Here is a 13,707-nt window from a genome sequence, read left to right as displayed (position 1 = left end):
CCTGGATCTTCAATTTATTAAAAAAAGATAAAGTGGGCCGGGTGCGGTGGCTCACGCCTGTAATCCTAGCACTTTGGAAGGCCGAGGCGGGTGGATAATGAGGTCAAGAGATCGAGACCATCCTGGTCAACATGGTGAAACCCCGTCTCTACTAAAAATACAAAAAATTAGCTGGGCATGGTGGCTCGCACCTGTAACCCCAGCTACTCAGGAGGCTGAGGCAGGAGAATTGCCTGAACCCAGGAGACGGAGGTTGCAGTGAGCCAAGATCGCACCATTGCACTCCAGCCTGGGTAACAAGAGTGAAACTCCGTCTCAAAAAAAAAAAAGAAAATAAAAGAAAAAAAAAGATAAAGTGATAGGGAAGGAGAAAATAAAACTTAAAATGATGGAGACTGCCATCATTTATCATATTTTTTTTTAATTGCATTTTAGGTTTTGGGGTACATGTGAAGAATATGCAAGATTGTTGCATAGGTACACACGTGGCAGTGTGATTTGCTGCCTTCCTCCCCATCACCTGTATCTGGCATCCGGTGGGTGCCGGCCGGCGCGGGCTCAGGAGTGACTCGTGGCGTTGTGGTTGCTGGGCGAGCTGGGGGAGGACGACGAGGAGAAGCTCACCCCAGCCAGGCCCGGGGGTTCGCGGCCGCGTTCTGTCCCGTGAGGCTTTTCCAGCAGACGGGGCAGCTGCGGTGCTTTGTGGGGACAGAGGCGAGGGCGGGAGAAAGGGCGGGTTAGCGCGGGCAGGGGGCGGGGCGCGCGGGCACTCACCTGCCCAGCCAGGGCGCGAGGCCGCCGCGGTGGGACAGAGGGTTCCGGGGCGCGCGGGCACTCACCGGCCCAGCCAGGGCGCAAGGCCGCCGCGGTGGGACAGGGGGTTCCGGGGCAGCTGCCGCCGCGCTCGCCCGGGCACAGCCGTCCGTGCACACGGGGCACGCGAGCCCGGAGCCTGTGAGCTCCTAGGTGCCGGGACGGCGGGGAGGGCCTGGATTTCCTGTTTATCTGCCGGTGGGGCGGTGTTTTCAGACTGACCGAGGAGCTGTGTGAGGACAGCGCCCATGGTGCTGGCCCTCAGGCGCAGTCCGCAGGGTTTGAGTGCAGAGATCCCCGAGGACCCAGGCTGAGACGGCGGCGGGCGGGATGGTGACGTGAAGGAGCTGCGGGTGACCTCTTCCAGCTGGGGACGCCTTCCAGTCGGCCGGTGGCCCGCCCGTGGGGAAGCGGGCGCGGGGCTGCTGGGCGCCGGTGCCGGGACTGGGGCTCTCCTCCTGCCGGTTCTCGGGGCCCCTGCCGTCGTCAGCCTGCACTCCGGGAGGAAATGTGGGGATCTGGAAGCTGTCGCCAAGGATGCCGAAAGCAAACTGTCGTAGCCCCGAGGCAGCGTGAACAGGTGCTTGTCCACGTTCTCCAACGGCGGCCGGCTCCTGTCCGTGGGGGCTGCGGAGGGGACAGAACCATTTTCTTTTGTCTTTTCTTTTTTTTTTTTAATTTTTATTTATTTTTTATTGCATTTTAGGTTTTGGGGTACATGTGAAGAGCATGCAAGATTGTTGCATAGGTACACACGTGGCAGTGTGATTTGCTGCCTTCCTCCCCATCACCTACATCTGGCATCTCTCCCCTTGCTATCTCTCCCCAACGCCCCACACCCCGCTGTCCCTCCCCTATTTTCCCCCAACTGACCCCAGTGTGTGATGCTCCCCTCCCTGTGTCTATGTGTTCCCATTGTTGAACACCCGCCTATGAGTGAGGATATGCGGTGTTTGATTTTCTGCACTTGTGTCAGTTTGCTGAGAATGATGGCTTCCAGGTTCATCCATGTCCCTACAAAGGACACGAACTCATTGTTTTTGATGGCTGCATAATATTCCATGGTGTGTATGTGCCACATTTTCCCTGTCCAGTCTGTAATCGATGGGCATTTGGGTTGGTTCCAGGTCTTTGCTGTCGTGAACATAAAGTATCACATGTTCTACGGTTTGGCTCCTGCCTGTGAAATCCCATGTTGAAACTGATCTCCAATTTATCAGTGTTGAGAGGTAGGGCCTACTGGGAGGTGTTTGGGTCACGGGAATGCCTTCATGCTGTTGGGGTGAGACCGGGTGGTGAAGTTTAGCTTCAGCAGGAATGAGTATGTTTCTGAGAGAGGAAGTTGTTTAAACAGAGTCTGTCTTCCTGGTTTCTCTCTCTTGCTTTCTCTCTCACCACCTAATGTCTTTGGACATGCCTGCTTCTTCTCCACTGCCTGGAATAAATGAGCTCCACCTGAGTCCCTCACCAGGTCCAGCTGCCCAATCTTAGACTTTCAGTAGCCAGGATTGTGGGTATTTACTTCTTTCTATTACAAAATACCTAACCTCAGGAATTCTGTTATAGAAACACAAAGTGCAATAAACCAACATATATAGTAAATTACAAAGTGAAAGGCAGTATAAATTACTATCTATTTACATTTGAAAGAATAATCAAGGAGATAGAGAATGCAGATTTGTATAGTAAAATGAGATACCCATGTCTCAAAAAAAAAAAAAAAAAAAAAAAGAGAGAGAGAGAGGGAGAGAGTTTGAAAGTAATAAAATAATTTTCAGCATAGTTTGCAAAATAAAGGTGGACTGAAATATAAACACATGCCTTCAAAAAAAGAAGAAGTGAATAAAATTTTGAAGCATATTCATAAAATAAATGTGAACTGAAATGTGAAGACATTATAAAATCTATAATATTCTCAATCCCATGAAATCAGGGTTCGTTTCTCACAGATAATCAGTCATGTGAAGGCTTTCATTGAACTGTTAAGCTAAGAGCGGGATCTCCCTAATCTATGAGAGCTTATTTAAAGACACTTGACAGGCATCACTGAACAAAGGGAAAGTTGAGTCTTGAGTGGGTGCACATCTGGGTGATTGGGAAAAACGTTGAAGCCGGAACACATGGCTTCAGTCCTTTATACTTCATATGCCCAGTGTCCTCACACAGCCTCATGAAGTCTCCCATTTTTCTGTGGCTCCACTATGAACTGGCTGGGGTGTCTGTCTCACATACTCTAAGGGTGACTGAGAACCACCATGGCTCTCCAAACTAAGACTAGGAGCCACAGCAAGGTTTAGGAGCCTAGTGGAGCAGGCTGTGGTGTTATTTGAGGTGTTCTGGGAGCTGAAAAGCAGCATTGTGTCACAACTCTACTAATTAAGGACAACATACAGGAAGGTCCAGTGGCTAAAGCCCAAGTCCTAGATTGTGAACCCCTTAGCTGAGACCTTCAGCATTTTCTGCTTTCTTTTGAGGCAGGATGGAGAGCTCCAGACAGTGATCCTTGAGATCTGTGTCTGTTGTATGTCATGATCATGGTGTCTCAGAACCCTGAGTGTGAGAACCAGATGGAGCCTCCATCCCAGGTGATATGCAAATGTGTCCTTTCTCTAATCAACCTTCTAACGCAAATGTTAGAAGTTTTAAAGGACTTTTAAAAGGCTTTTGCTGGCACTTTCACCCATTGCTATCTTAAATTTGGGTTCTCTCTCAATGATTTGCTCTTTTTTTCCTTGCCTCCTCATAAGTTTCTATTATTTCCCTTATCCCCATTTCTTTGCCTTTTTTTTTTTTTGGCTGAACTACCTTTCCAGTTAATCTGTCTTATAGCTGTTATTTTGTTTAAGTAAATTTTAACCATTTTGCAAGGTATTGATCCAATTATTATATACAGGTACAGTGTGTGTGTGTGTGTGTGTGTGTGTGTGTGTGTGTACACAATTACTCTGTATATAGCAACACTATATTATGTAAATATATGCATAACATACCTATAGAGTCCACACCCACACACATTGCTTTGAGAAAGGCACTTTGTTCTGGGAATGAGGCTTATAAGCAGTGAGTTTGGGAATCAAACGGAGGCAGTTTAACTTCAAGACATTGCTCTAAACCATGATACCATATTACTCTCAGCTGTCTTTCTCACTTTGGATACTGATACACAGCAGACACTTCGTGCCAATTCTGGAAAATGTAAGCACTCAAAAATCATTTTGAAATGTGCAGGAAATGCTGCCTGTTCCCTTCTTTATCTGGATCCCTTCTTCACTATGACTTTGCTTTTCCTCACCTAAGGTTACTTTTCTGATACATACTTGGGTACATCCCATTAAAATAAGAGAGTTTTACTTTGTGTAAGGCACCGATAGAACCTCTCTTTCTCCTTATACACCTGAATGTGACTGTCTTCTTTCTCTGTTCCAATTATTTAACCCCAAATACCTTTTACCTTTTTAGATGTCACAAGGATGTGACTGAGCAGTTTCAAGGGCATCCACTTTTGCTTCCTCTTCCTACCTTTGAATCCTGCATCTGCATTGCTGGGTCTCAGGCAAAACAGGAAACCCCTGTTTCCCATTCCAGGATATATTGATGACCAACTTTTCTTATGTTGTGAATTTGAAGGGCAAGGGCAGATAATGAGAAATGGATAGTCAGGGACCTGTGTTCTGAGACCTGGGCCAGAGGACTGACGGAGTGGGAGAAGGATTTCAGTGATTCTGGCAGGCATCACGGATCAGTAAGGGCCAGAGGAGTGGAACATATGGGCACAGGGTGAGAGGCCTGTGACAGGACACAGCCTATCTCCTTCATAGCAGAACGCTAATAGACATTAGATTTTAGTAAACAGAGAACATATCTCTGAGTCAGCATCAAAAGTTCTACAGTCCAGAAGAAGGAATAGTCACAGGATCTAACCTCACCTTCCCTTTTGATATGGGAGCCACAGGGCAGTGAGAACGGGACAGCTTTCATCTGAGGTTAAAGCCAATGTTTCTCTCTCTATGGTCCACACTTACAGTACGGTCCAGTGGATGACTCGGCTACAGGTTTCTGAACTTCTGGCTTTTGAGGGAAAGACTTTCTCACCCTCTATGCTGAAGGTATTCTATGTATTATGAACTCGTTAGTGGCTCTTGTTACCAAGAAATCTTGAAAAGTACAAGGCACTCAGAAGGCCTACATGAATAGTTTGCAGCCACTTAGAGACATCAGAGGGGTTCCTGCCAAGGGTGCACAGACCTTTTTCATCTCACTGTCCTAGAATTACTGGGTCTGTCTCTGGTCATCTTGAAGGAGATGGATCATCCTTCCCTCCCTCTACTCCAGTATCCTGTGCATCTTCCTCAATGGGTTTGCCATGTTGTGTTCATAATGATTGTTCAGTTGATACCAAATCTTGAAAAAAAAATTCCAAAAGAATATTTAATTCTTTTTTGGCCTCAATTGTCAATTGCCCTTTTACACGAATCTGGGGCAGATCTAAGGGGCTTATCAGATCTCATGTTTTATAGGACCACAATCTCTGGATGTAGATCCTCAATGTCCACTTCTTAAATATGTATTCCATCCCACATTCTCTTCCTATGATGTAACTTCAAGACTGCTACTGTTGAGTGTTCTGGTACCTTTACTTTGTGTAGTGTTGTGACTGTAGCTGATGTTTTACTCTGTAGCATAATAGCACTTCTCCTGACTCTGTGGGAATCTTCACTGTGGAAAGTTAACTACCATGCTGTGAGCAAGCCCAAGCAGCTACCTGGAGAGGCCATTTGAATATATTCGAGGTAACAGCCCCAACTAAGGAACCCCAGACGTCAGTCAGGATCATCTGCTGGACTAGAAGTAGAACGTCTGTTGCCATTATTTAATTAGCGATCATGAAAATGACCATTTGGTGGGTAGACAGGCTAAATTGACTCACTAGAATCTGGGTTTTCATCAGAATTGGGTTTTGCTTGTTTTGTCTTGTTGTCTTTTTTTCCTTACACTAATATGTTCCCACTATAACATGAGGTGATGATTATGTCTCAGGTCTAGGTTATCAGTGAGAATTCACAATCTGTGTGAATTGTAAGTATAAACACATTTTAAAGCAGACAGTCTGCTCCTCTGTCCCTTTTTCCCAGGGTGATGGTTTGCTTTATTAAACAGCTACAGAAATCAATGTGGGTTAAACCTTTTGGGTTCTAGTTTGAGCATTGCTAGCAAGTTCTCAGAGAAGCAATAGGCTGCACCATTTGGCCCATGTCTGCAGATGGCTATTTTATCTAGGTGTTTGTAAGTTCACCCTGATGTTCACACAGTGATAAAAATCACTTAATAATGCATTTCTCAGAATGTGTTTTTGTCACCATAGGATGCATGGCTGTTAAATCCCTACTTTTGCCCAAAGATTCAGTGAAAATTTAGGTGTAAATGTTCCCCCTAAAGTGATGCGGTGTAGAATTTACTGTATCAATAGGAGGGAGCTCTCACACTTGCAAATGCATTGTACAAAATCCTGTCTGTCCATGATGTGCAAATTGTGTTCCTGCATGAGATCATTCAGCTGGAATCATGCACCCACATATTTCCAGAATTCCATCAATAAATTCACAAAACAGTTGAAAATCATAATGTACATTTTAGGTAATGGGCCATAAGAGATTGTTTTAATTGTAAGAAAGTGTACAAAAATATTTTACATTTTACATATTTTTTATTTAACCATAATAAAGTGAGGTGACACTAAAACAGAAAGAAAGCCTGAAAATTATGATTCCTTTGCTTCAACAGTGAAGGGCTCCCTTGTACATGCAGTTCCCAAACAGTCAGACTTCTTCATCCTGATCATCTGTGGCCAGTGTAAAAGAAAGGCCTGACAGGGAAATTTAAGGAGCCAACCGGGTAACGCCATATGAGGGAATTCTTGGCGACATTCAAAAAGCTCACACTTCCAATGTCAAAATCCAGAAACACACCAAGCCGGCCCAGAGGTTTCTCTACATAGTGAGGAAGCATTGGAGAGCTGGTCAAGAGACGGAAATGATGACCCATCTTCACACATAAAAGAAGAAATATGTCCTCAGATGTAATCATGGTGCCATTCTTCCTTATCTGGGAGTCCTTACAGACGCCCACAGCCCAGTCCCAAGAGTCGTCCACATCCAGCTCCCAGTAGTGTTTCCCAGAGGAGAAGCCCTGGGCTCCCCATGCAGCAAAATAGTCAGGTCTGTCAGAATCCAAAGATCCACCTTTCTGTTCAGGTCTGAACATCCAACTTCTCACATCCTCAAACAGGCTGATATTGTGATTGCTTACTTCATAATTGAAGGAAATTTCCACTGTAGAAAAAAGAGAATGTTCCAGTGAAAAGCAGTTTATACATTCTTAGATTCAGAAAAGAAAGAGACTCTTACTAGAAAACACAGGTCAAGATTAAAAGGCAACTTTTGTCTGGAAAAATATTGGAAATGTTAGGAAATCTGCACAAAAGTACATGGCTAAACTACAATGACCACAACTTCTATAAACTCAAAAATACGAAGCGGAGGATTGCCATGCCTATGTCTAGTCAGCTACTTTTTATAACAACTGAAAAACTGGAAGCTCTTGGACGGCAGCCAAACCTGAGCAGGAGGCTGGGGACAGGAGATGAGGTGGGGAGCCATTCTTGCACCTAAATAAGTTATCACTTTGCCAGAAATATGATCTGCCACTTAAGTAAGCAAATTCATACTTAAAGAGAAAATCTGAATCCATCTTCTGAAAAGTGCAGATTCCTTGCAAGAATTATCGATCTTTCATGCTGGACTTTCATGCACAGACTTCTTTTATCTGCCTGATTGATCATGATCTATCCTGGAGTTCTATCTAAGGGCTCATCAACCACCAAATCACTTTCCTATTGTTTGCACATCCTCAGATTTGCATTGTTATTTAAGTTACTCATGTATGTTTTGGTTGATTAAAATGCACATGATTAAAATTACAAATGCTATGAAACTTCACCTGAAATGCACTTAAAAATAAACACTGTCACCAAATCACAATCATTAAGAGCGCTTAATTTGAAGTTAAAATGTCCTGAATTAACACAGTTCCGTGTACCTCATGTAATACTTGTATACATGAAATTGTGTCAGAGAATGTTTCTAAGTCCTAAGGAGCCATTCTGCATGTTTTATGTTTTTCTAAGTAATTTGTTATATGGCTGATTTTTATTACATTTTACCAGCTTTTAGTTTAGTCTGTTTGATGATAGTGAAACTATAAATATAAAGGCTTATTCACAGACTATTTTCTTCCAGATGAAAGATCATTACACCAGGAAAGCTGCCCATAGAAACCATACTTGAAGACATTACATGTTGGTCCCAGCAAGAGGGTGACACTCACCTCAGAAGCGGTTGAGCCTGTGCACCAGTCCAGTGATGGGCCCTGCAGTGAACGCTGGATTCACAGGCTGGGGCATGTGCAGCAGCACAGACTCGCTCCTGCAAGGAAGCAGGTGCAGTTGGTTAACCTTTCTGCTGTCTGTGTTTAAGAAATAGATTACAACAGGAAATGCTTCACTCAAACCCACTTCTGATATTGTAATGTAACTCCACAATCCTAGGATGGGTTTGTGGCTCTCTTAGGGAATCTTTCTAAGGATTCACTCCATTTCTAACCTACTGCCACTGAAAAATCATTGCCTCTCTCCCTATCTGCCAAATAGTTTATTTGTCTCTAATTATGATTCTGAATCTTAAAATTAGGCAACTATATCCTAGTAACTTCTGCATGGAACTCTTCAAAACATTACCCCCTGAGTCACTTGGGAAAGTAAGAAAAGATTAAAATCTGGTACAGGGCATAAGAAAACATATTCAACATAACACAGAAACACCAGAGTACACGCACATACACACAATCACACTGGCACATTATGTTGTTAACAAATTATGTCTTCACTTTGTTGAAAACAGCTTGATGTTTTTCATAGCATGCCTTGTGCTGCTGCTTGCAATGATGGCCAAACACATACCTTGCCACGATGTCTCCCAAACCCTGTAAAGAGAGAGAGAAAAATATACTTATTTAGAAAGTTGTTATTCTGGCTGGGTGTAATGGCTCATATCTGTATTTCCAGCACTTTGGGAGGCCAAGGTGAATGGATCACCTGAGGTCAGGAGTTCCAGACCAGCCTGGCAAACATGGCAAAACCCCATCTCTATTAAAAATACAAAAATAAATTAGCTGGGTGTCATGGTGCATGCCTGTAGTCCCAGCTACTGGGGAGGGTGTGGCAGGAGAATCACTTGAACACAGGAGGTAGAGGTTGCAGTGAGTTGAGATTGGGCCACTGCACTTCAGACTGGGTGACAAAACAACCCTCTGTCTCAAAACAAGAAAACAAACCAACAAACAAGTTGTTATTCTGCCTGTCTAGTCTTTGGGTTTGGAAAACTTTCGAAGTACTACATACTATCACTGCAGCTCTTTTAAAATGTATTCTCATCTCTCACATTTATACCAGTAAGACCTACTGACAGAATCTATTTTTGATAAATTCAGGACCCCTGGATCTGAGTGAGAGAGAGAGGTTAAGTAGTGACTGTGCATTGCTGCAGCTGTCTACAATGCGGTCTTTTTCAAGGCTAGTCCCTGAGGACTCAAGTCAAGGGCATTTCAAACCTAGGACTGCCCAAGAAAAAGCAAGAAAAAGCAAGAAGGAAACGTTAGTATCTTCATAATTTCTACATATTATCCAATGGAGACAAAAATATTATTTTCACATGAATTTTTTTTCTTCCAGAGTTTTAATGAAATGAACTGGAGGAGAAAGCTTGAAGTAGAAAATGTTCTGTGGAAATCTGTTTGCACAGCTCCATAAAGCTTTGCTTCCATAATTAGGTTAGGAGTTGTAGTTTATCTCTATAACCAGGTGGGGAATGTCTCCCACCATCAATACAGGAGATGAAGAGGTATGTCTTTGGTACCCAATGAAAGGCAAATGCCATCTAATACAAAGTGTCTCAAGGGACTTCCTCAGTTCTTACCTGGAGCAGCTCCACATCTGGTTTATGACACATTTCCATTAGTTCCTGATACATTTCTTTCAAGTGCTTCTTCTTTTGATACATGTTGATGCAACTTCTCTGGAGTTGTGGAAATATCTCTTGGTGTTCCTTGTACAGTCTCTCTAAATGTTGTTTTTCTTCCTTATGGAGAACTGGATGCAGCTCCCTATACTCAACTCTGATCATCTGCACACGGAGAAGCGCATAGGCCTGAAGGGACATGGATTTTGTAGGTTACATACCCAGGTCTACTTCCACCTCACAGAACCCACAAATTCATCCTGACCTTTCCTTCATTTAATTTTTATTCTTTACAAACACTATGATGAGTTAAAAAGATCTTCCTTAGGGGAGACCAAGACGGTCGAAAGGAAGCTTCTCTGGAGTGCAGCTCCCACCAAGTGGGACACAGAACCAGAGCGATATCTGCACTCTGCCCATCTGACAAAGGGCTAATACCCAGAATCTACAAAGAACTAAAACAGATTTACAGGAAAAAAAACAAGCAAACCCATCCAAAAGTGGGCAAAGGATATGAACAGACGCTTTTCAAAAGAAGATATATGTGAGGCCAACAAACATATAAAAAATGCTCATCATCACTGGGCATTAGAGAAATGCAAACCAAAACCACAATGAGATACCACCTCACACCAGTTAGAATGGCGATCATTAAAAAATCAGGAAACAACAGATGCTGGAGAGGATGTAGAGAAATAGGAACGCTTTTACACTGTTGGTGGGAGTGTAAATTAGTTCAACCATTGTGGAAGACAGTATGGCAATTCCTCAAGGATCTAGAAATAGAAATTCCATTTGACCCAGCAATCCCATTACTGGGTGTATACACAAAGGACTAGAAATCATTCTATTATAAAGACACATGAACACACGTGTTCATTGCAGCCCTGTGTACAGTAGCAAAGACCTGAAACCAACTCAAATGCCCATTGATGATAGACTGGACAAAGAAAATGTAGCACATATACACCATCGAATACTATGCAGCTATAAAAAATGATGAGTTTGTGTTCTTTGTTGGGACATGGATGAGCCTGGAAACGATGATTCTCAAAAAACTGACACAAGAACAGAAAATCAAACACCATGTGTTCTCACTCATAGGCAGATGTTGAACAATGAGAACGTGGACACAGAGAGGGGAGCATCACACACTGAGGTCCTTTGTGGGGGCTAGGGGAGGGATAGCGGGAGGGAAAGTAGGAGGGATAACCTGGGGAGAAGTGTCAGTTATAGGTGATGGGGAGATGGTGGCAACAAACCACCTTGCCACGAATGTACCTATGCAATAATCTTGCATGATCTGCACATGTACCCCAGAATCTAAAGTACAATCAAAAAGACCTTCCTTCAAAATGTTTATAATTCATTAATGCTTGAACACAGGCATAAAAGCCCTTTAGATTTAAATGTTTAAGTATATGTCCTCTCAAATCTGAGATACTGCTAGAAAACAACTAAAATTTATCATCAATTATTAAATTATCATCAACAATATATATATTTGTTACTCAATTATTCTGTGGTCTCAAATCTTTGTACTTCACAGCCTAAACAGTCACTCTTAGTAGAAATGTGGTCAGTATATTATAATCAGGGTCAGAAGCCATCACACAAAAAAGATCTTAGTAAACATTTTAGCCCCCATCTCTGAAACTGACTACCTCTCTTCTGTCTAAAGCCACAGTCTTGCCCCACCATTCTAAGAACATGAATCCCCATTCCCTTGTGTTTCTCCTCCCAATATTGACATAATATTCTCTCACTCCCCCAGTCATTTTTGTCCCTTCTCTCAGCTTTTCATCAGGCTACATTTTCTCCTACTCAAACAGGCATCATGAGCTGGGTCCTTTGCTATCAGATTTCACTAGCACAGGCGTATTTCTTAAATTCCTGTTCCCACCCACTTTTTTCCCTAGGAGCAACATCATATTCACTGCTAAATGCCTTTATTTCTCAATCATATATTATTTAATCAATATTACATAATTCATCTCATACAGAAACCTCTGCCTGAAATACCTATTAATTTTAAGCGCATACTTGCCTCTCAGAATTTATATATGTATATTTTTACTTATCTGTAAAACATTTCCAGAACACCTGAACAATTGTTATATTGAACAAACACCTGAACAATTGTTATATTGAACAATCAGGTTGTTTTCCAGGCTATAAATAAACACATGACAAAATCTGGCATATGAGAATTTCAATGCAAGTTGCTAATACAAATGTTCTCAGCATGCCTGTCTCAAACATGTCCTGAAGACACATGATCTCATACTTACACTCCAGAGGATGCTTGTTTTTTCCTCCTCACTTAGATTTCTCTGATTTTCTTGAATTTTTTCCCATAAAATTCTCATTTGCTTTAAGAGCTTCTCCTGCAAAAGATTTATAAGGGTGAGCAAGAGAAAATCAAATACCGTAGATTCCACACCCTGAGTGAGGTATGAAGGCAAGGGGTACAATGTATGAACAGACTGGAGAGAGGAAAATAAAACAAATATTTTCACTGCTCATCCTCAGTATTTTTCAAATCTGAGGTTTCAGAATGTATAACCGTTTAGGGAACTGGTGAGGGGAGATTTCTTGTAACCTAGCTAATGATCAGTGAAACACCCTTCTTCAGAATCCACTATGCTAGGCTCCTGCTTTTGTCATTTGTCCAGTAATATTAAATACATTTCCTAAATGTATTTTCTTTGTTCTTATAGTCTTGGTAGGTTTTCAATGCCTTTGGCATTCTATTGTAGAGTCAAAGTAATAGTGACATTTACTTAATCACCCTCTTTTTGGGTGCAGCCTCCATGAAGGCAGGTATAGTTGCATATTGAATTCAAAATTTCATCATTGGTACCTCCAAAAGCACCTGGCACTCAGTAAAGAATGGAGTGATCATCATGGTGATTCTCATCTCCCTTCTCATCTCTAACTCTGCCACCTTCCAGCTGTCAGGTGATCCCAGCACTGTCTCTTACCCGGTGTTCTTCAGCTGCCACTTCAATGGGACAGTGTTTGTGAGCCCCATGCTCCTGAGAGTCAGAGCACAGTGAGCAGAGCAGACTCTTGTCTGTGCCACAGAACATCTTCTTTATTTCCCTATGGGTCGCACATACTTGTTTCTCAGAGCTCAGGAATTGCCAGAGACTGGCTTTCCTGGCAATGGTCACTAAATTCTTCAGAAAAATGTTAGGTTTGAAATCCTTTTGGTGTGATGGTTCCCTGCATGCAGGGCAGTTGGCAGGACTTTGGGCTCCTTCCCAGGAAAGGCAGAGACAGGGTCTACAGAAGCTGTGCCCACAGCCTATGGTGACAGGGTCTACCAGGTAGTTCAGGCAGATTACACAGGTGAGTTCCTTCTGGAAGGCCTGTAGGAAGTCTGAGTCCATTTTCCTAAGGGAAGAAAACCACAAGAATTTAATCTTCTACCCTGGAGAGACAAAGATCCAAGCAAAGTTTGAATCAGGTTGTGATGGAGCAACACCTTTTTTTTTCTAGAGAAGAATAGGCTTTCATTTGCAATGACAGAAATAGGAAAAATAGAAAACTAAGGCACTAAGAGCCATCAACCTCTGTAGAAAAATGTGATTGTTCTCCAATCAACACACAACCAGCTTTCCAAACCCACTTTTTTGCATAGAAGAATGTCAGATTTTTTGAGGTGTTAGTGCCCACCAAGTTGCTTGGGCTTCTAGGATTTCATCAAGCTATCAACTCATGGGGTGAGTCTTGAATGGTCTGAAACTCAGTCACACTCTGAATTGCCAGTGACTGGTTTGGAGAAGGAACGCTAACTAAGCTCTTCTACTCTCATTGT

At 42.8% G+C, this 13,707-nt stretch overlaps 2 pseudogenes; both read right to left on the bottom strand.

Moving 5' to 3' along the window:
• Positions 1-520: 520 nt before the first annotated feature.
• Positions 521-4,791, bottom strand: LOC116546723 (annotated as a pseudogene).
• A 1,779-nt stretch (positions 4,792-6,570) lies between these two features.
• On the bottom strand, positions 6,571-13,358 carry LOC116546724 (annotated as a pseudogene).
• Between the last annotated feature and the right edge of the window lie 349 nt (positions 13,359-13,707).

Source organism: Sapajus apella, unplaced genomic scaffold, assembly GCF_009761245.1.
Source record: "Sapajus apella isolate SASKATOON/1434 unplaced genomic scaffold, GSC_monkey_1.0 scaffold1272, whole genome shotgun sequence".
NCBI lineage: Eukaryota > Metazoa > Chordata > Mammalia > Primates > Cebidae > Sapajus > Sapajus apella.
Note: the sequence above shows the minus strand (reverse complement) of the source record. Positions and strands in the feature narration are given on the sequence as shown.